The 21,954-nt window shown below is 45.8% G+C and overlaps 1 protein-coding gene across 3 annotated transcripts in view; it reads right to left on the bottom strand.

Annotated features, from left to right (window-relative positions):
* Positions 1-14,407, bottom strand: part of ABCA3 (ATP binding cassette subfamily A member 3) — a 72,912-nt gene extending 58,505 nt beyond the window's left edge. For 2 of the 3 annotated variants that reach the window (XM_035130689.2, XM_060282481.1), the window contains exon 1: positions 14,272-14,407. The gene's annotated coding sequence lies outside the window, so the exon portion shown is untranslated. Of the gene's footprint in view, positions 1-13,454; positions 13,882-14,271 lie in introns of those variants that run through there. The other variant, XM_035130693.2, reaches the window with a different exon arrangement.
* Between the last annotated feature and the right edge of the window lie 7,547 nt (positions 14,408-21,954).

Raw genomic sequence — 21,954 nt, forward strand, 5'->3', positions numbered from 1 at the left:
ACAACCTCTGCACATTAATGGAATTCACACAATTAACATAGCATCTACTCAGCCCTGAGGCCCAAAAGGCATGCATAGGAAAGCAACACGGATTATGCCCTGAGTTCCGTTACTTTGATTCATTATGCACATGAACATGCATAAGTTTATTCTGCATAAACAATCCATTCTGCTAGTAACAAGGAGAGGTAAAACCCTCAGCATTAATAGCTATAATCCTTTCTTGTGCAGCTCACCTAAGATTTTAATGAGAACCATCCATGCAGGTCTCTTCATCAAGCTAATCTTTGCAGGATTGAGGACTAGAAACTTGCCTTTTAGAATAAAACCAGTCATGCTCAGGTGCTGCTGCTGTGGGTGTGTATGCATCTCTGCATGCAGTCAGAGGTTTCTACACAGTCATACACAGACACACACACTTCTCCAATCTCTATCCAAACAAGCGAGAGGCATTATTGCAGTTCGAAAATGCACTCCAGCCAGTCAAAAGGCTCAAAGAAGGACAGGTGAGGAGTAGAGCCTAGGAGGGTCCAGAGGGTTGAGATTTGGAGGGCTGCATTTGGGACTTGGGTTTGAGATTCCCCACACTTGCTTTAACCAAAAATGCCATGTGTTGAATCCTGGGCAACTACTGAGTTATGGACCCACCAGCTGGCACAGTGGGGATAGATCAGGCTAGAGAATGAGCAGTGCTGCAGCTAGGTAATTTTAGACCCCCTACTTCTTTAGAAGGTATTATTATTTATTGATTTATATACCGCTTAGTTGCCAAACATACAGTGGTACCTCTACTTACGAATAACTCTACTTACGAATGGAGCTCCGTCTGCCATCTTGGATGCGGTTTAGATAGGATTTATTCTACTTACGAATTTTTAGATAGGGTTGATTCGACTTACAAATTTTTTCTCCCAATGCATTCCTATGGGATTTGACTTACAAATTTTTTTTACTTACAAATGTGCGTTCGGAACGCATTAAATTCGTAAGTAGAGGCACCACTGTAGTTATGTTTTTAAGTATAGTGGTACCTCAGGTTACAGGTGCTTTAGGTTACAGATGCTTGAGGTTACAGACTCCACTAACCCGGTAGTAGTACCTCAGGTTAAGAACTTTACTTCAGGATGAGAACAGAAATCGCACGACGATGGTGGGGCGGCGGCGGGAGGCCCCATTAGCTAAAGTGGTACCTCAGGTTAAGAACAGTTTCAGGTTAAGAACGGACCTCCTGGAAAAATTACGTTCTTAACCCAAGGTACCACTGTAATGTGTATAACTTCACATTTTGGGGGCTCATTATGCTGAATGCAACTTGACCTTCTGTAGCAGAGTGCCATGGCCTCCTGACCAGGAATTCTCATGGGCAAAGTCTTCCATTTCTGTCAGCCCTAAAGAGGAGATGGATCTGCACTCCCTGGTCTGTCCCTTGTGGAGCTGGGGATCCTGAAGCCCATATCTTCTTCCCCAATGAGACCCCTCTGCCACTAGATTCTCATTACTGATCCACAAGCTCCTCAGAGGATTAAGATAGCCCTAATGAAATATCACCACATCTTGAAACTCCAGGGCTTAGGAAAATGCAGCAGTTGTAGGGAAAAGTACTGCCCCTTTAACTGACCAGGTATTCAGTATTCATGAGGTAAGCTGGGGCTTCTAGCAATTGAATACCTAATCATGTGATACAGATCTGCCAGTTATTACAGGACATTGCTGAGACAACATCTACTTTATATCTCAACTGCAGACTCACTGGCTGTTGTCCTGAAACCCATACCTTGATCCCTCTCCAAGGTGCTGATCTTGCTTGGGCCATCACTTAACTACAGTGGTGGGAACCCCTGTGGCTCAGGACACAAAGTCCTGACCTGACAGCACCACTAGGAATGAGACACATGTGCACTGCACATGTTGAATAGTTCACCTCTCCTTAGTCCTTCACAGCCATCCTCTGGGCTCACCTTTGCCTCTTCATGTTATCTGTAAGCTCTGCTTTCTCAGCATCAGTAACACACTGATGCAATAGCTAGAAATCCAAAGGCTGCTATAAGGACATACAGCACTGTATTATTCTGTGCTAGAAATAAGTCACAAAGGATGTGTTCCCTGAAAGGAATTAGACCATTTCTCTATACAGCTTTTGGTCTATATAGCAATCTTGGAAAAGATAACATTCAGACTGATACAGGGTAAATCAAAGCTGCAGGAACTTCATTCAATCTACCATGGATCAAAATATGCACATCTCTTAGCCAGAAATAGCCAGGTCTGTGAGAACATGATAGATTATGCCTACAGACTTTTGTTGACTGCCCACTCTTTGTTACCTGTGCAGCTGAGTCAGAACAACAGCTTTTTAAAAGAGAGAGAACATTTATTATATATAACAATACCGCATTAGATCCTCAGCTACACCAATGTTTGGTTACATGCCTTTTCTTCTTCATATCTGTAGTCTTATCTTGAAAATGAATAAAAATACATTGAAACACAAAAGATGTGTTCCCAGTCACATGGCTGGCTACAGATGAGCTCTGCTGCCATTGCAAGGAGGTCGAGCAAGTTCAAAAGCACCTCACGGAGAGACAAGAGGTATCTTTAAAGTCCTCGCCACGTTCTTAGCTCTTCTGATGCACCGTTTCCATAGGAACTGGGGCTGCAAAAAAGGCAGCATTTCAGCTCACTTTGATGCAGCCGTAAGGTCTGGAGAAGCTGCGATTTAGTTCTGACCTGAACGGTTACACCAAACAGCCTTGCATCATTGGAACCTCGTCTCTGCCTGTTTTAGCAGCATCGGGGCCACTTCCTGTCAAGTTTGAGGTGGGTGGGAGGGAGGGGTTGGGAAGGCAAAGGTAACCCTGAGGCCAGATAGCCTCTCACAAGGCACCGAGAGCCACCAAGGAGAAAATAACGGAGTCATTTAGCAACATTTGTGCACCATGGGTTATTTTGCTCCCTCCCCATTTTGGTCCCATGGGCCTTGAGCATTTAATAGCGTACAGATAGAGCATTTGACGCGGCACAGATAAGAGGGGTCAGTGCAAGCATAGAAAGCTGCCCTTACAATGGGTCAGATCAGGCATCCCCAAACTGCGGCCCTCCAGATGTTTTGGCCTACAACTCCCATGATCCCTAGCTAACAGGACCAGTGGTCAGGGATGATGGGAATTGTAGTCCAAAATATCTGGAGGGCCGAAGTTTGGGGGTGCTTGAGTCAGACCATTGGGCTCATATGGCTAAGTACCACCCACACTGACTGGCAGCAGCCCTCCTGGGTTTCTTTCTCTACCTTGGAGATGCCAAGGACTGAACCCAGGACTGTCTGCATTAATTCATTTAATAGAATTTATACACTGCTTGATTGCTGAAGAAACCTCAAAGCAGGTGCTCTTACCTCAGAGCTTTGGGCCTTCTGCATTGGGACACCAGTGTTAGATGAGATTGCCACCACCAGCAAGCAGGCCGAAGAGGTAGAAACATACTTTTACAGGGGGGGGCCTTGAAAAAGCCAGCAAATATGATTGGAGGGATGTCACTTATGTCTGGGGAATTTCAACAAGTTAGTACACGTTGCACCCAAGATCTCTGGAACAGAAGGAAAACAGGGATTCTTTGTTCTGCTTTTAAGAACACATCTGCTTGGGAGAGTCAAGAGCCATGCGGTTGCCACATAAGAGGCAGAGAGTCAATTTCCCCTGGTTTTGCTAGAGACTTCCTCTCTGGTCTTCAGCAATGGACCCTGTAGTGACACACTTCCCCTTCTGGCTAAAGAGCTAAGTCCTTGGGAAAAGTAAAGGCTCTCTCACCCTCTCCAGCTCTATCTCGTCCGGCTCTCTTAACCAGCGTTTCTCAACCGGTGTTCCGCCTGCACACTACTGTGCGGCGAAACACTGGCTGGTGTGCCGCGATGAGAAGGGCGATTTGCACTGTCACGTCGCTGACCCGCCGGAAAGGAAGCCGGCCAGCTTCCTTTCCGGCGGGTCAGTGTTGATTATTGGCGGCCGCCAGGCACGTGACAATGCAAATCGCCCTCCTGGGGAGGAGGAGGCAGGCGGGGAAGGCTGCGCAGGGCTTCCCTTCGCCGGGCCAGAGCGGCGGCGGCGGCTGCCTGGGGCGGCTGGGAGGGAGGCGGCGGCAGCTGCGCGCCCGTGTCTGCCCGCCTGGGGTCTGTCCCCGCTCGCTCCGCAGGCTCTGCGCCTGGTGGGTCCGCCTGGCTACCGCGCAGCAGTTCTTCAGCGGCATGCTTTACCGGTACGTCTCCCCTCCAAACTAAACTAAATATAGGGCGGCACAGAGTTGGTGTGCCGTGGCCCAAAAAAGGTTGAGAAACACTGCTCTTAATAGTATGGTTAAAAACAGGGGCAGTTTGTCCTTTATCACCAAATCATTTATTTCTGTATTAAATTTATATCCTGCCCTTCCTCCCAATAGGAGCCCCATACAGCAAACAGCAGGAGATGAACTTTAAAACAATTCCAATACAGAGGCAGTCTTGGAAAGATCTCAACTTAAAAGGCTTGTTGAATGCCTTCAGTATTTGCTGAAAAAATCCACGCCTCTAATTTCCCAAGGGCAGGTACCACAACACTAAAGGTCCAATTCCTACTACATTGTGTGGGGCAGACGTCCTGATAAGATGGCATCTGCAGGAAGCCCTCACTTGCAGACCACAGTGATCGATTGGTTATATGATTACAATGTGTGGGACAGAGACTGTTAACGCCCCAGATGTAAGCAATTATGAACAGTCACAACATCTGCCAAAGAGGGAGACTTAAGATCTGGAATCTATTTGCATCCATTTGTTTACAGAGACCAAAGCTCTAGACCAGGCATCCCCAAACTGTGGCCCTCCAGATGTTTTGACCTACAACTCCCATGATCCCTAGCTAACAGGACCAGTGGTCGGGGAAGATGGGAATTGTGGTCCAAAACATCTAGAGGGCCTAAGTTTGGGGATGCCTGTTCTAGACCAAGGATGGGCAACCTGTGGTGCTCTAGATTTTGTTCGACTCCAACTCCCATCAGCCCCAGACACAGATGATAGGAGCTGCAGTTCCCAAAAATATATGGAGAGCCACAGGTTCCCTCCATCCCGGGCTTAGCTTGCATGCTTTGGTATGTGGCATGACTAAAAAGCAGGAGGAGGACATTTGGTTCAGAGATAGCTGTTTAGCCAGTTTTGTGTGAACTTTCCCCAGCAGAGTTGGTTTTGCTAGCATAACACTCCATCATCAAGGTCCATTACGCTGGAGATAGGCAACAGCAATGAAAGGATGGACAGACAGAATTTTCCACTAAGGACACAATTTCTTTCTGTCCTGCTGGTCAAACAGATTTTGTAGGTTTCTGGAGCATGACAGAAACCTGCATATAACCTGTCAACAAAGATAAGACGAGGCCAATCCCTCCAACTCAGGGGAAAATCAGTTTCCATCTTTACTGATGTTTAAATTTCACTTAGAGCCACACAGCACACTACATAATTACTCACAAAACTGTAAAGGGAAGAGGCTTTTCAAATAAAGTGGTGCCAAGGAAAGTGTTCAGCAAGGACTGCAAATTGGTCCAGAATCAATTCCCACTTAGCCATGAACCCTGGACCAGTCACTGCTTCTCAGCCTAGTCTGCCTCACAGGGCTGTTGTAATGATTAAATGGGTAAACCATGCAGGCTTGTACAGAGCTTGTTTGAGGCCCCAGGAGGGAGTCTAATTCTTGGCATGACAGCATAAGTTCAGCAGGCCCCTGGCAGGGGCACCCAGCTAACTTTTCCCCTTCAAGGACTGGGGCAAGTGTACCCAGCTGCCCCTACGTTCTCTGCCCAGGCCTGGAACCACATGTACTGCTTTGCACTCCTAAGAGGAAACACGAGGATAGTGAGAGAGCTCTGTTCTCTTGTTTGCAGGCTTTCCATTGGTGCAGCTGGTGGTCCACTGTGAAAACAGGATGCTGTGGCTAGACGGGACCTTTGGCCTGATCCAGCAGAGTGAGAAGCAATGAAAGCACTCCCAGTGCCCACGTTAGAAAAGAGGAAGATGATGTAGCTAAATAGAAAGTGACAGAGTGTGGTTACTGTTGGAGACACATGGCAATACAGGGGTTTCCAAAATGTTAAAGGTGCTGAGAGTTGCTAAAGGTAAAGGTACCCCTGACTGTTAGGTCCAGTTGCGGACGACTCTGGGGTTGCAGCGCTTATCTCGCTCTATAGGCCGAGGGAGCTGGCGTTTGTCCGCAGACAGCTTCCGAGTCATGTGGCCAGCATGACTAAGCCGCTTCTGGTGAACCAGAGCAGCGCACAGAAACGGCGTTTACCTTCCCACAGGAGAGGTACTTATTTATCTACTTGCACTTTGACATGCTTTTGAACTGCTAGGTGGGCAGCAGCAGTTGCTAGGAGAGCCAGATTTTGACTGGGGACTTTTCAACTTGCGCCCTTCACAACGTTGGTGCAGCAACTCGGAAAAGTAAGAGTGATAACTGCATGTACACAGGGACTGGCAGGCAGGCTAAAGAAAAGGAAATCAAGATGATTTATTAAATTAATAAGATTTACATCCTGCTTGATTGTGAATAGAACATCTCGGGAGTTTATGAACAAATAAGTTGTACATCTTCCTCTGTTCCCTGAAGGTATTCACTAGGTCTGGTATAACTTACACTCTTGCATTATGAATACAACTGGGAACAAATCCAGGAAGAAATAAAATGTTCTCCTGAACATTCTTATTATCCAATGACATACCTCTCAAACACACACTCTCTCTCAAACACACGCACACAAGCTGTGGTTTAAAAGGGACAGCAAATGAGTAATTGCCACTCCAAAAGTAGTATCTGGAAATCTCCTGACAGCAGGAGGAAGAGATTAAAACCGCCAGTCGCGCAGAGAAGTAGGTGAGGTGTTCTAAGGCCAATGGGAAAGAGATCTTAGGGGAAACCTGTAACAACTTGCTGAATTTTCCCAGACATATTTGCTGGTGTTTTCCAGGATAGTTTTAAAAGAATATCCTCAGCCTGCCTATTACTGATGTCACAGTAGGGAAAGCCCATAGTTCAGTGGCAGAACAGCTGCTTCACATGCAGAAGGTCTCGGGCTCAATTCCTGGCATCTCTAGGTAGGGCTGGAAGAACGTCCCATGCCAGTCGGTGTAGACAATACTGAGCTAGATGGACCAATACAGTGGTGCCTCGCTAGACGAAATTAATTCGTTCCACGGGTCTTTTCTTATAGCGAAAAATTCGTCTAGCGAATCCCATAGGAATGCACTGAATTTTTTTTATTTTTTATTTGCCCATAGGAACGCATTAATTGAATTTCAATGCATTCCTATGGGAAACCGCGATTCGCTAGACAAATTTTTCGTAAAACGCATTCGTCTAGCGAGGCAAGCTCCGCTCGAAAAATCCTTTCGTTAAGCAGGGCATTCGTTAAGCGAGGCACCACTGTAGTCTGACTCAGTATAAGGCAGCTTCTTATGTGTTCAAAGGACCAATCCAAGTGACTGGAATCAATGTCACAACTCTTGCAGAATCAGATGGGCTGGTCAGGAATTCACACCGAAGAGCTTGCCACTCAGGACTAAATGGCACGGCGTGTTAAATATGTTATTGCTAGGGAGGAGCAGATCATTCTGTTTCCAGATTTGCACCACCCATAGGTATGCTCCATCCCATTTCCCTCTCTGCGCATATAAGAGTCTCTCTCTGCTGTGAACATACCCTGAAAGAATATTCCACATCCACTGTTCCTAAGTATTAAGTATTTTCGAAAGTGGTTTGTTTGCCTGCCTGTCTCTCTGTCCATCCATTCTCTATGCATTCAGATATTGTTGCCCCCATTTGGCAATGAGGTTCCCCAGTGGAGAAACCGGTTTCTGTCTTTGTTTGGAAACTGTTAGAACCTCCATATGGGGTTTTTAAAACCTTAATTAAACAACAGCCCTCCCCCAATAATTATTTGACCCAAATTCAGATTGGGCCAATCCATGGTTCCAGATCGGGACCCTGAGCCAGGTGTGCACAGCCCTAGAAACTAGCAAATGACACTTTCTGAGCCACACCAGGTGCTTTCCATTAGTAGTATGTAAAGGAAAATTGTATCAATCACTCTGCATACTATAATTTCCAAAACAAGACATCAAGCACAATCGCTGTATTTTTAAAGGATGTAACTCAGGTCTAGACAGCTGGGGGGGGGCAGACAACCCAGTAATCAGGTTTGACCTTAGATTCAGTTCCCTGCTCTATCATCACTGGCTCATTTCTTTTTCAGAGTATCAGAATGATGCTTTCAGCAAATACCCAAACAGCATCTGGAGATGTCAGCTGGTTCAGAAAATGACATTCAGATTACTGACATTGACCCATTATTTTAAAAAGCTTGTTTTATCAGCATTAAGAGATCCACCATGTGCTCCCAGGTGAAATTCAGAGTGCTGTTGATCGCATTTGAGTTGGAAGTGATTCTGGGGGGCATCTAGCTGAAAGCTACCGTACCTGCACACAAACCTAATGGAGGGTATGGTACAACTGCACTACCGCTGGGAAATGGCTGACCAGTCTCTGCTGAAATGCCTCTCGTGTTGTGGCCCCTGTATCCAGAAGTGAGCTGGACACAGAATTTATTCAATTTCTTACTTGTCCTTCGCGACATAGTCCCATGACATCCATAAACACACACCCACACCCCAAAGTGGAAAAGCGTTTTAGTGATAATTATAATGATAAGATCAATTATTTACCCACTATTAAATTAAAGGATTATTTAAATGTCGTAACATGTTACCCACCAGAAGTGTTATAAAGAGTGTGGACTGCGTGGTGATACATAATTAACTTTTCCAGTACAGTATGTCCCTGTCCATATCATAAGATTCCCTTTCCCAATATGTCCCTGCCCATACCAAAACCCCACCCTTAAAACAAAAGGACAGAAAAATAGAGCTGAAGGCATCCACATCTGTGGAGATTATACTATCCTTCAATTCTTCACTGTGGGGGGCGAGGTGGGGGGTTGACTTTCTGCAGTCTAAGAAAAGTTGGAAGAACCACTGGGAAGTTAGACACGAGTGAACAATGCATGGCAATTCTGCATTAAATGCCTGGTAGAGAAGCACCTGAGCTAGACTTGAGTTCATGAATGCTTATGCCAGAGGTGCCTGCAAGGGCACATGTACCCTGAGAGGCATTCCCTGGTGGGTGGGTGGTGTGCTCACAACAGCTTCTCCAGTTTGCAAACATGCCCAAAAAGGTTAATGACCCTTCACTAATGCTGTAATGAATTTGTCAATAAAGCATCACAAGACTCTTTAGTTGCTTTTGCTGCACATACTGGCATGGCTACTGCTTCGGAAATTGTTTTATAGTGTTGTTGGAACTGATTTGTTTTTTTATATTAAAAAAGCCTGGTTAACTGCCTTGATTTTTATGGTTATTGCTGTTATTGCCATGGCCTATGGCTAGCGCAATAAAAGTCTATGATGATGATGATGGTAAACTGCCTTGCGCAAGCAGCTTCTTTATAAAATGAGTATTTCCTGACTAATTATTTTGATTTGTAGTACCAACCTGGAAAATTATCTGTGGTATCCCTGGGATGCTTTGGATTCCAGCAGCTTTGGAGTCATCTGTTCTCTGCACTTTTGCATGCCTAGCTTGCTCGCAAGGAAAGAGCTTTTGCAGCAGACGGAACTCCAAAGCAAAACTGCAGGAATCTACATTTCCTCCTCCCCCAACCACTGTACACTGCAGTATCAAGATAACTCACCCTGGAGTAACCTGCAGTAAAAAGGCAAAAGGGAAATTGTGCCAGAGGAGGAGGAGGAGGAGGAGGAGGAAGAAGAAGAAGGAGGGGGGAGGAGGGGGAGGAGATGATGATGATGATAAGTGCCAATGCAAAGCATGGCTCTGAGACCAGGCAGCACATCTGAGATGGGTTTTATCAGAAATTATGAAACTAAGGCTGTGTTGAAGAGCCTGGAAGAGTGCAGATGGCAGAAGACACTTGACATTTCAGAGTGCATTGTGTGTGTGTGTGTGTGTGTGTGTGTGTGTGTGTGTGTGTGTGTGAGAGAGAGAGAGAGAGAGAGAGAGAGAGAGAGAGAGAGAGAGAGAGAGTGACCTCATTCAGAGACCTATTGCATCCTAATGAATCCCACAAGGAGGAGGCCCAACGTTACCTTTAGTTAAACACCATGTTCCGCCTTCCTCTCTTGACAAAAGTTCTCTTTTATTCCCAAGGGACTTGTTCCCTCTTAAATGCCCACTTTTCTTGCAGTTAAAATATTGATCCTTTCATCAACCCCCTCTTCACATTTCCTGGAGTGTTTGTTCAGTTGTGCAAGCCACTGAACCCAGCGACGGAGTGTTGGCTCTCTTGGGATGGGCCTCCTCAACCTGAAGCCTTCAGGGTGTGCCAATCCATTCCTCCCCTCCTCCAATTTGCTAAGGTCAAGAGGCGTATGACCTGGAGCCCAGATCCATAGAGCTGGGTAGGGCTACAATCCGTCAAGCGCAACCCCCTCACATACATCCAAATCAATCTACACTACAAACTAGGAGCAGAGCATACATACACCACACATTTAGAGCACATGGTCTTCCCCCAAAGAATCCTGGGAATTGTAGTTTGTTAGGGCTGCTGGGAACTGTAGCTCTGTGAGGGTGAAACTAAAGTCCCCAGGATTCCTTGGGGAAGTCTATGTGCTTTAAATGTATGGTCTGGATCTGCTCTATTGCAAAAGTCCACAGAGACAAGCAGAAATAAAAAATCTCTATATGAAGCTGGGAGAATGAAAACTATATCACCTGAAATTCAAAAAAGAGGAATTAATTTTTGTTTGTTTTTTTAAAAAAACACAATTACTTTTGATGCCCTCCTTGTTCTCAGACTCTCAAGGGCGTGGCACTATTTTGTAAATAGACAGCTTTTCTCTGTTTGCAGCAGGAGACAAGCAAGGTAGATAAGCCTTTCTGCAATAACCTCTGCTATTCCAGTCTAGAATTTTAAACTCAAATAAAGAGAGACAAAGTGCAAACTAATATTACCAGACTGGAGCAAAGTTAATACGGGTCGATAGACAAACAGACAGACATATACACATACCCACAGGGCCAATGGCTGTCCTGGCCTGAGCTGAAGGGAGTTGCAGAAACAACATCCGGAGGCCACCACTTCCCCATTCCTGATATACTGTACATGTATGTTTCCTTTGAAGCTAATAAATGCTGGTGGGCACCAAAAACACCATTGTCACCAAACCTACAATCAGGTAAGAATCATGGTTGGTTCCCAAACAGTGAAACTGATGGAAATTCAAAACTGTCTAGAAATGTCACCCTCAAACTCCCTGCCTATTATCTCCAATGAATGGGGGCAGGCTTCGGTTACTCAGCAGTGAGAAAAGAGCTTTTCACAGGCTCTTCAGAGCCCTAGCATTATAGATATTGAGGCAACCAGCACAAAACGACCCAGGGCCCAAGAGCAAAAGAAGAAGAAAAAGGCTACATTTCCCACTAACACAGGAGCTGATCCACTTGGAAGTTCTGCTTTGCAAATCCCCACTGAAATGAGTGGAAGTTGCACAAGAATATGATCGGGAAACATGGGACCCATTTTCCCAAGAAACTTCTCCTACACAAGCCTAGTTGGACTAAAGAATAGTTGTGTTCTTGCTGAAAGATCTAAACAGAAAAATCTGGAGAAAGGAATATAGAAAGCTGTATTATACAGAGCCAGACCATTGGTCCATCTAGCTTAGTACTGTCTGCACTGACTGGCAGCAACTCTCCAAGGTTTCAGGCAGGGAACATTCCCTGCCCTATTTGGAGATTCCAAGGATTGAACCTGGGACTGTCTGCATGCAAAGTAAATGCTCTACCACTGAACCATGCCACCCCACCCCACCCAAAGACCAGAGCTCAGTGGTAGAGAACTTATGTTGCATGCAGGAAGTCCCAGGTTCAAATCCTTGCAGTTTAAAAGAATCAGGTAGTTACTTAAGTTTAAAAAAGCCAGTGGACTAGAGAGAGAGGCCAATAGAGCTGCCTCTGGCCTGCAGCCAAGTTGTGGAAAATCTCTGCTAGAGATGGAGAACTGCTGCCAGGGAGGATAGTGAGCTAGATGGACACTGTGACCCAGTCTAAAACTATTCAGTCTATTCCTCTCACTCTGCTGCCATTACGACACCCAACCTCTCCCATCTGAAGCAGCCACCAAGGCCAACCACCTGACCTTAAGAGCAGATGCCAGGGTCCAGGCAGAACTCTAGGGACACAGGAAGCTGTTCATAGCAGCTGAGACTATTTGTCCAAAGACTGCCAAATCTGTCTACCGTAGCAGCTCCCAGACAGAGAAGAGTCCTCCTCATCAACTGCTGTTGTGACAGCTTTTTTAATGGAAGCTGCCAGGGATGAGCGATAGTCCTTCTCCACAAGTGTTATGGTCCTGAATAAAACTTCTCCAACATAATCCAGCTATTCCACCTCCCGGAGAATCCTTCATCCTTACAGAAGAGATATTCTTTTCCCACCCAAAACAAGTATCACAAGACAGAACTGGAATTATACCTCTATTCAAAAAAGATGAAGGCTAAAGCAGAGCTACTTTCAGTGGTGAATTGGTGTGACTGGTGCGACAGAAAGTGCAACACTGACACCAAGGAAGAGGAATAATTCCCTTTGAGTTAGTATTGATATTGCTGAACTAAGGAACTCACATCTTATCTGTTAATGGCTCAAAACTTGAAAGTTGCATTACTCCCTTCTTGGAAAGAACAGCTTTAAAACGTTTGGGATTTGGCTGTAATGGCAACAGTAACTTCATATCTAAGAACTGCAAGTGAACATATAAATAAATTCTGGGAAAACTGGTTGCCCTGTACAAATACTGTCAATAAAACAATTCCCGTGAATGCAAATTCAAGTAGGTTTTGAATTTTCTGGCAGGAAATATTGTAATTTTATATTAAGTCATATTTTTTTACAGGATATTATGGTTTGATCCTTGCCACACACACCCCAGATTAGCTTTGTTCATTGTTGTTAATAACTATCAAATGGTTTTTTAAAAAATTAGAAAAAAGGAGCAAGAAAGGCAAAAGGAGAGGAAGCTGACACCTAGTTCTACCCCCGGCCTGGTGGTAAGGGCGAAGTCAGGCAGAGGCTGGCTGAGAGCACAGTGAGGCTGCTGGGGAACTGCCCCACTTGCCCATATGAACCAGCCTGCACTGCAAGTTGCTTTGTTTACAACCCAAGCCAAAGTCTTTGGCCCTCTGGCACAGGCCAGCCCCAGCCCCAACAGCTGGAGCAGATTCACCTGTAGGAGGAGCTCCAGCCGGCTTGACAGGCCCTCTGGCTTCCCCCTGCACAGCTGCCTTTGTGTCAGAGCAAGGGAGCCCCCCCCCCATCCAACTGAATCTAGATAGAGGGAGGCTAAACCAATTCCACAATTCCTACCTGGGTAGCAAGGAACTGGGTCTACACCCCATCCCTGGGTGAGGTTCTCACGAGCAGAGGAGGGAGTGACGTCATAGGGAAGGGTGCATGATTCATGCGCTGCTTAGAAAATACACCCCCCCTCTCTTTTAAAGCGAGGGCGCACGTGGGGGGAGGGGGGAGAACTTGCACGCCGACGACCACCTCTGCATCCCCTCAATGCACCGGGGGGCGGATTTCTGAGCAGGAGGAAACAAGGAAACGCGAACAAGGCACGGAGGAGGAAAACGGTGCTCCACTGAAATTGAGATGTCTTCTTGAAGGAGGGCGGGCAGGCAGGAAACAGAAGCAAATTACCTATGGGAAAGGAGGGAGGTGAGGAGGAAGAACATTTTGGGAAGCCCTTTTGTACGCTGGCAACGCAAGATGGGTTTTCAAAACGGGTAGGGGGAGCGGGGAGCAGAAGGGGGGGACGGGAGGGGGCTTTCCTTTTTATATACAGTACACAGCCTCAGTCCTGGATGGAAAGAGTGAAAAGGCCAATTCCTCTTTGTGGGAATTCAGGAGCTTTCAGGACCAGCGTATTACAAAAGCCACGCACACACATACAGCACAACAAAGGGAAAATCACAACAGCTGCAAAACCCGGTGAGGGGCCGCACACACAAACACACGAAAGGAAGAAGCAGGTGGGATCGAGGCCGGGGCAAGGTTATCTAAGCAAGGCAGGCCGCCCGGGAGTGGCTGTGCCTGGGACGCCGGGGGAGGCTGCATCGCTGGCTGGAGCGCAGTCGGGAGGAAAGGCGGAAGAGGCGGGTGGTGGGCCGCTGCCCCTTACCTTCTCAGCACAGCTCTCGGGGTCCCGCAGGCGACGAATCCCCTTTACCGGCTCCGGAAACTGCCGGCACCGTTGCCATCCTGGCTCTGTTGGCTCAGGCCGGGGAGGCGGCCGCTCGTTGCCAGCTGATGCGCCCGGGCGCCGCCTCCCATGACGCGCCGAGAGGGGAGGATCTGGAGAGGGTGGGTGGGGGCCAGAGGTGCTGGGGCGCAGTCTTCTCCTTCCCGTCTGCTCCGCCCTTTTGGGTTGCTCTCAACAAGGGGATATGCCACAGAAGAGCTCAAAGAGGCACGTCTGTAGGAGCTTTGGGGACCCCCCCGGAAATACCCAGAAGGGCTTCTGGAGCATAGCTTGCAGAGCAACTGTTTCGCATGCAAAAGGTCGCAGGTTTAAACCCAACTGAGTTTTGGACCCGAAGCACCTTGTGAAATCTGACTGGCCATCGAAATTGGTGTGTTTATTATGAGATGGGCGCTCATTATACATGCAGTTATTTTGCAGCGTCCACGTTGGCAGGGAGAGAGATCTCTCCCCCGCCACACACACACTCGCACAAAATTTTTAATCCGGATTTACCCTTTCCCGGGGAAATTCCATGTTTTAAAAATCTGTCTCTAGTGACCCACTGGTGCTTAATAAAATAATTCACTAAGCACAAAACAGAGCTACAGCATGTGCCCTTAAATGCAGGGAGCGGGGGACAAACACGAGCCTGTAGTCCTTAGTTGGATCCCACCCCTTTATTTTTGCTTGCAATCAATTTGCATAGGAAAGAATAAAATTCCTGACCGGCGCAAAGTTGCTGAGCTTTTTGTAGGAAGACCCCAAAAAAACCTAGTTTTAAGATTTTGGAGCTGTTTCCACTGCTTTTTCCATCACACATTGCCATGCATCCAGGTTTCCCCAGACATTTTGCTTATTCGGCAATTCCCACCCACCCCCACAACATTTTTGCACCCACAAACCAGGACATGTCTGAATAGAGACATTGGATTCTTATCTCATTATACATGATAAAGCCATCGTTTTTATCCATCTCACCCCTTGCTTTTCCCTGCAAGACCAATTGCAGTCGTTAACAGTCGTCCACAGGTTTACCACACCTATCAGCCAATCACCCATTCCCACTACCCTTCTGAGTAATACCCCTCCCCACCCTCTTACCCTCTCTATAAGGGTCTGGTGACTTCTGTTTCAGTGTATCTGAAGAAGTGTGCATGCACACGAAAGCTCATACCAATGACAAACTTAGTTGGTCTCTAAGGTGCTACTGGAAGGATTTTTTCCCCTTTTAGTCCCTGTTAGCAGTTGTGCAGGGTGTACAGAAGAGACGGATATCCTCTGCAGGCTGCAGCAATATTATGGATAATCTAGCCATATAACATGCCAGTGGAACAAAAATCATTCAGCACCAAGAGGCTTATTAAAATAAATTATACTAACAGATACTGGGTAATAAAGTTTTCACCTGCAATTTTTCATAGGGCGTTGAAAGATAGCTCACTAGCGCCCCTAATGGTCATCAGGACCTGGGAAGCTCCCCTATGCCATGTCAGATGGTCCGGACCATTGGTCTATGTAGCTCAGTATTGTCCACACTGACTGGCAGCAGCTCACCAGGGTTTCAGGCAGGGAGTCTCTCTCAGCTCTACCTGCAGATGCTGGAGGTGGAACCTGGGATGTTCTGCACTCAAAGCAGATGTTCCACCACTGAGCCATGACTCTTCCTATTGCTGTTATGTAAAATACACACCTGTTTCAGAGTGAGGGGAAGTTAAGGATGGCGAAATGAAGAGACATTTCTACAAGGCAACACAGACACCATCCTGTCACTCTCTTTGCTGCCTGCAGAAGCCCTTCCACCACAAGTACACATATTTTTGCCTGCATGGGAAATATGGAGAAATAGGTAGGGTTCTCATTTGATAAAAGAAAGCATGCTCAGTTAAACAAGGACATTTATAAGCCTTGCTGTGTTCAAGGTGGGCTCACTACAAGGTACGTATGTCTACAATTGCAGCCTTATAGCACCATTCCAACTGTCTACTCAGAAGTAATTCCTATTGAATTCGAGAAGCTTATTCCCAGGTAAACAGGGTTAGGATTGCAGCCTTAGTCAGTTAATGGGGGGAAATGACAGTTCTGAAGCAAAGAGCATACTTCCATAGGAAGTGGCACTCCCTCCTTGGAGTATGAATGGGGATGGACAGGCAATGGCAGATTAGATGGGCCCAGTAGTGCAGTAAGCCCCCAACATGCACATTTAACTTGTGTGCATTCAGGTTTACACACCTGGGAAATTATTATTATTATTATTATTATTATTATTATTATTATTATTATTATTATTATTGTAATTAAAAGGGGTTGGAACGCAGGTGGAAACAAGACTTTGGCAATTGCACCCAGTGTGTGTGTGTGTACAAAATCTAGATGCCATCTTTTGGGTCCCCTCCAAACCTGTGATTTTTTTTTTTTTTACATGGAAGATGGAATTTCTGCTATGAAAAAGGAACTGCCAAAGTGACAGAACCAGACCTTCTGCCAAATGCACCACTGGCATATATATCACTGTGCCTCCCACTGCCAACCTGCAGGGCCAGCCTGGACGGATATTACGTTGGATGGTACCAAAAGCCACTGAGCAATCAAGGACATGCCACAGCGTTGCACTTAGGAAAGTAAAGAGGCAGCCATTTCTGTCCCATCCTGTGTCTATTGCAGGGGTCAGCAACCTTTTTCAGCCATGCACCAGCCCACTGTCCCTCAGACCATGTGGTGGGCTGGACTGTACTTTTTTTTGGGGGGGGATAAAGAATTCCTATGCCCAACAAATAACCCAGAGATGCATTTTAAATAAAAGGACACATTCTACTCATGTAAAAACACGCTGATTCCCGGACTGTCCGCGGGCCGGATTGAGAAGGCAATTGGGCCGCTATCTGCTATGCCAAAAACTAGCATAATTTATTACGCACCCAATTTCAATTGATGGGAACTGTGTCAAAAGCACAGCAGAGAATAACGAAATTATTTACATAATATTTGCAGGCCAAAATGATAGCCAGTGCCACTCATGTCCATTTGCTTGGTTTACATTCCTGATCTCTGACAAACATGCAAATTGTGGAAATTTCCACTCCCGTTTCTGATGGAATTCTCCATGTCCCTACCGTAGTTGTACTCTCTTGCCTGCCTCTCTCCCAACAGAGTTCATCCATCACACTCCATGGTGCAATGGCAGGAAATTAAAACGTTTACTAGCACAAAACATTGGGTGATGCTCCCACCTGACCCACCTCTTGGCACCTGAAATGAATGAGAGACGTTATTGTTTACTTATTACATTTTTAGCTTTCCCTTCCTCCCGCAGGGGCCCAGGGTGCTTAATTTCATAACATTATTTCCCTGCCTTTGGGTGTCATTCCTGTAATCGACGACTGATTCTCAAGTTACAAGAAAAAGGTTCAAAAGCAGATGTACTGACCTCTTGTAACATGATCTCTCCCATAGAGATAGGTGCAGGTTCTACCGGTAGTTGTGTATGAAGCCCACACCTCCCTCTTTGGAGATGTCATCATTCAATTCACAGGGAACATAGGAACACAGAGTATCATCTTCTATGCTAACTTGTGAGTTTCAGGGTTTCAGAGAAGGAGTCTTTCTCAGCCATATCTGGAGATGCTGGGGGTTGAACCTGGGACCTTCTGAATGCAAGGCTGATGCTCTACCACTGAGTTACAGCCTTTCTTGCCCATAAACATGCAGCAGCCTTGAAGGCCGGATCACACATTTATGTCAATATAGCTATCTACACACAAACACACATTGCTCTTAAAATCAATTTATAACGCTTCATTATATAGAGCAATGCAATACACAATTGATACTAAGGTGACAATTAATGCAATCCTGTGCCTACTTACTTAAACTCAATGGGATCTACTTCTCATCCTACACATGTAGGATTGCACAGGGTACACAAATGTCAAGAAGGTGAACAATAACAATCCATCAAAACATAACTAAATAATTTAAAATGCTAATCCCATAAGAAAACAATCGTTACTAGATGCCTTGAACAACAGCTTTTTGTCCTCTGGTGTGTGTGTGTGTGTGTGTGTGTGTGTGTGTGTGTGTGTGTGTGTGGTGTTTACCACCACTCTTTGCAGGTAGCGAAAACCTATTCACAATGGCCTCAGGCTGGAGGTAAGTTGTATATATAAATAACCCTATCATTTCCTTGGTTTATTCATACGAGGCATCTAGAAGTGTGTGCTCTGCAGGAGTTTGGGAAGCTCAGTCATATAATGAATGCAAGTGGGACTCCCAACAAAATATTGCGGTGTAGGAGACTCCCAGACCCTCCAAGTGTCCCTATTTTCCAGGGACAGTCCCAGATTTGCAGGAGTCATCCTGTTTTCTAATTTGATCCCGGAATGTCCTGCTTTTCTATAGGACGTCCCTATTTTCATCAGAGAAATGTTGAAGGGTATGGAGTTAAATGAGCATCCTGGCTGAGAGGGCATTTGAAACCTGGTCTCCCAGGTCCTAGTCTGACACTGTAACCATTGTGCCATACTCTCTTTTTTGTACCTTCTGCAAACCTCAGGGTTTTCCCAAGCATGCCAATGCCCCCCATCATATCTGCCGTTTTGGCGACAATCCAAAACCATGTAAGTTTATTTTCTGAGGCAGTTTAAATGAAACTTTACAGCTGCAATGCCAGCAACGGGCAGAAGATGGTGATGTGATGTCACAAATCTAAATAGAATTGGCAAGAATTTCCCACACATTAAAACATAATGATAGTGGGGTTTGTTTGTTTTTAATAAAAACACACACACCTATGTTTAGCCTATTGGGATTTTTACCTACCAGTTATACAAGCAGTATCCATGACTCCTAAAACACGGTTCCTATTACGACTCATAATTTGACAGGTGTGGTTTAGGCACTTTGCACACTGGGCCAGAAACTGTGTGTAAAATTCTGCAAGGAATACTGGCAACATTCTACTCCTCTTCTACCCATCTTGTATTCAGTAGTGATCATTAGTTTTCAGCCATGTTCTTCATCATGTTTTGAGTTGGAAGTTCCTTAGGACTGATACAGAATAAGAACGCTATCCTCTATCGCCATCAGTCTTCCATTGGAATTTCTTGCTCAGTCTGCTTCCTGTGGTTCGTGAGGCTTTAGATGTTTGCCCTGCATCAGATTATGTCTTAACTCAGGGGTCAGCAAACTTTTTCAGCAGGGGGCCAGTCCACTGTCCCTCAGACCTTGTGGGGGGCTGGACAATATTTTGAAAAATAATATGAACGAATTCCTATGCCCCCAAAATAACCCAGAGATGCATTTTAAATAAAAGGACACATTCTACTCATGTAAAAGCATGCTGATTCCCAGACTGTCCGTGGGCTGGATTCAGAAGGCGATTGGGCCGCATCCGGCCCCCGGGCCTTAGTTTTCTTAACTCATCTGCCAGTTGGAAGTAGGGCTTCCTTTCTCACATTTGCCCATTCCTGTTCTCCTGAATAATATTTTTCTGCTTTTCCCCGTGGCTGACTTACCAACACTCCAAATTTCCCTGAATAAGGCAACGTAGATAACACTTGCCTTAAATCTGTCCATAGGATTTGACCAAAACACACCATCATCATCATAAAAAAGAAATCTCCAGTTGGAAAGCAAGCAAAACATCTCAATTACATTGTTCTTCCCCAATAAGCCACTGCAGGAGCCCGTCTCGTTGCCTGGAGACACGCCTCGAGGGACTGGCTTGGAACCAGTAGAATAGTAAGCACTCATGTAAAACAAAACAGGGGGAGGCCTGTTCCTCAGAGCTACATGCAGAGAGGCTGTGCTGGCTAAACAGAGTCTAACACAGTTATGTCCAAATTCTGTTTCGGGTGCCTAATCCGGCCGGCTGGTTGATTTAATCTGGCCCCTGCGGCAGTATTTGTCCTGTGGTAAAAGCCTTAAAAAAGCTCAACAACTTCAATCCGTAAAAAAGCTCAACAACTTTAGTCGGCCCTCACTGGCCCTCTTTGAAAAAATCTGGCCCTCTTTGAAAAAAGTTTGGGCCCCCCTGGTCTAACAGGACAAAATTTGACATTCTCATCCCAATAAAAGACAGATCTTGGGCTATGTTAACAAAAAGCAAAGCAAAACGAAAAACAAAAACAGGATGTTCTTGGGCCTGAGAAAAGAGGAACAGAAAAAAGTGGCAAGTTGGTTCTCTAGATGATGGGGATGTGAATGATATCCACATGGCAACACACTCTTGGGCGCATCGTTCCTTCTATTACCAGTGTTCAGGTGTGAGTGCCAATCTTTATATAGCCAAAGCAGGACCATACACACACAAGAGGAAAGATAGCAGCAGCTTTGCAGAAGTACAAAAAACCATTTAAGGAAAAACCCAAGGGGGACCCTGCCCCCTGTAGTCTCTCCCCCACACCTGCCCCGCAAAAAACAAAACAAAACCCCAGAACCCCAGCCCATTGAGGAGTGGGTATGCTCAGTGATCACAGAAAGCTGACTGACTGTTGGCAGGGGCAGGAGAACAGAAAACTGTTGGGAGGGGGAATGTAATGTAATGTGCTGGAATAGGGCATGGCTGGCTGACATAATCGGTGAACAGTAGGACTTCACCCTGAAGCATTATGTTACAGGTCCCACCTTACAAAGTCTGAAGGAGATATAGTACTGCAATATAAATTACATTCAACTGCTGTGCTATAATAGTGGATTTAAGTACTTTATAAAGATTAATCTATGTCCTCCTGTTTAACAAATGCTTTCATCATTTCCTCTTGCTGCATTTCAATTTGTCGCTTGTCACCCTTTGTCCCCGGGGTGTTCTTTGCAGTATACAAAACAGGGAAACACACACACACACACAACCCACGTTTGAAGGCCAGAGCAGGGTGCTGTTTTGTTTGTTCGTTCATGGTTTTTTTACAGGAGAACTGGAGGAGGAACAGAACGAGGAAAGGGGGTCCAGAAGTCCAGACTAGTAAGGAGCCAGCTCTGACCAGCCTTCTTAAGCAACCTACCAGATTTGCTGCAGAGAGATTCTGATTTTTTTTATTGCCAGCCTGCTCCCTTGATAGTTGCTGCTGCTGCATGCAAGGGAAACTGGAGGCGGAGGAAACACCGCACATGGTTTCTCCATCCTTTCAGCCACAACTTGTGATTCCCAGGAGGCAGGGAGGAGCTTAGGTGGAGTTAGCAAGAGCTGCACAGGAGGAGGCATAGGCTCCCCCCCAACTTTTCTCCAATACCGTGCTTGATTCACGACAAATTGCCAGGTCTGTTTTTTTTTAAAGGTTATCATGATTTCCTCTAAATATCGGTTTTAAACAATATATTGATATATTGCACAAGCCTACTCCTCACCCCAATAGTATGAAGGATAAGAGAAACACACAACAATTGTTGCAGGATTATTATTTTTTAGTTTTTCAGAATCAAAGCCGGAACTGAAGTTCTAACCAGGGATGCTGCCCATCATGAGTAACAGATGAAATGAGTTGCTCCTGGAATGTCCTGGCTGTATCTCAGAAAAAAATATCCTCACTTATTCTGAAAGAACAACTGTTGGGCCCTTTCCCACATCCTTGCAGGGTGCTTCTGGGTGAAGAAAGATCTAAGATATTTTAAACTGTGCAGCTAGTT

Source organism: Zootoca vivipara, chromosome 14 (assembly GCF_963506605.1).
Source record: "Zootoca vivipara chromosome 14, rZooViv1.1, whole genome shotgun sequence".
NCBI lineage: Eukaryota > Metazoa > Chordata > Lepidosauria > Squamata > Lacertidae > Zootoca > Zootoca vivipara.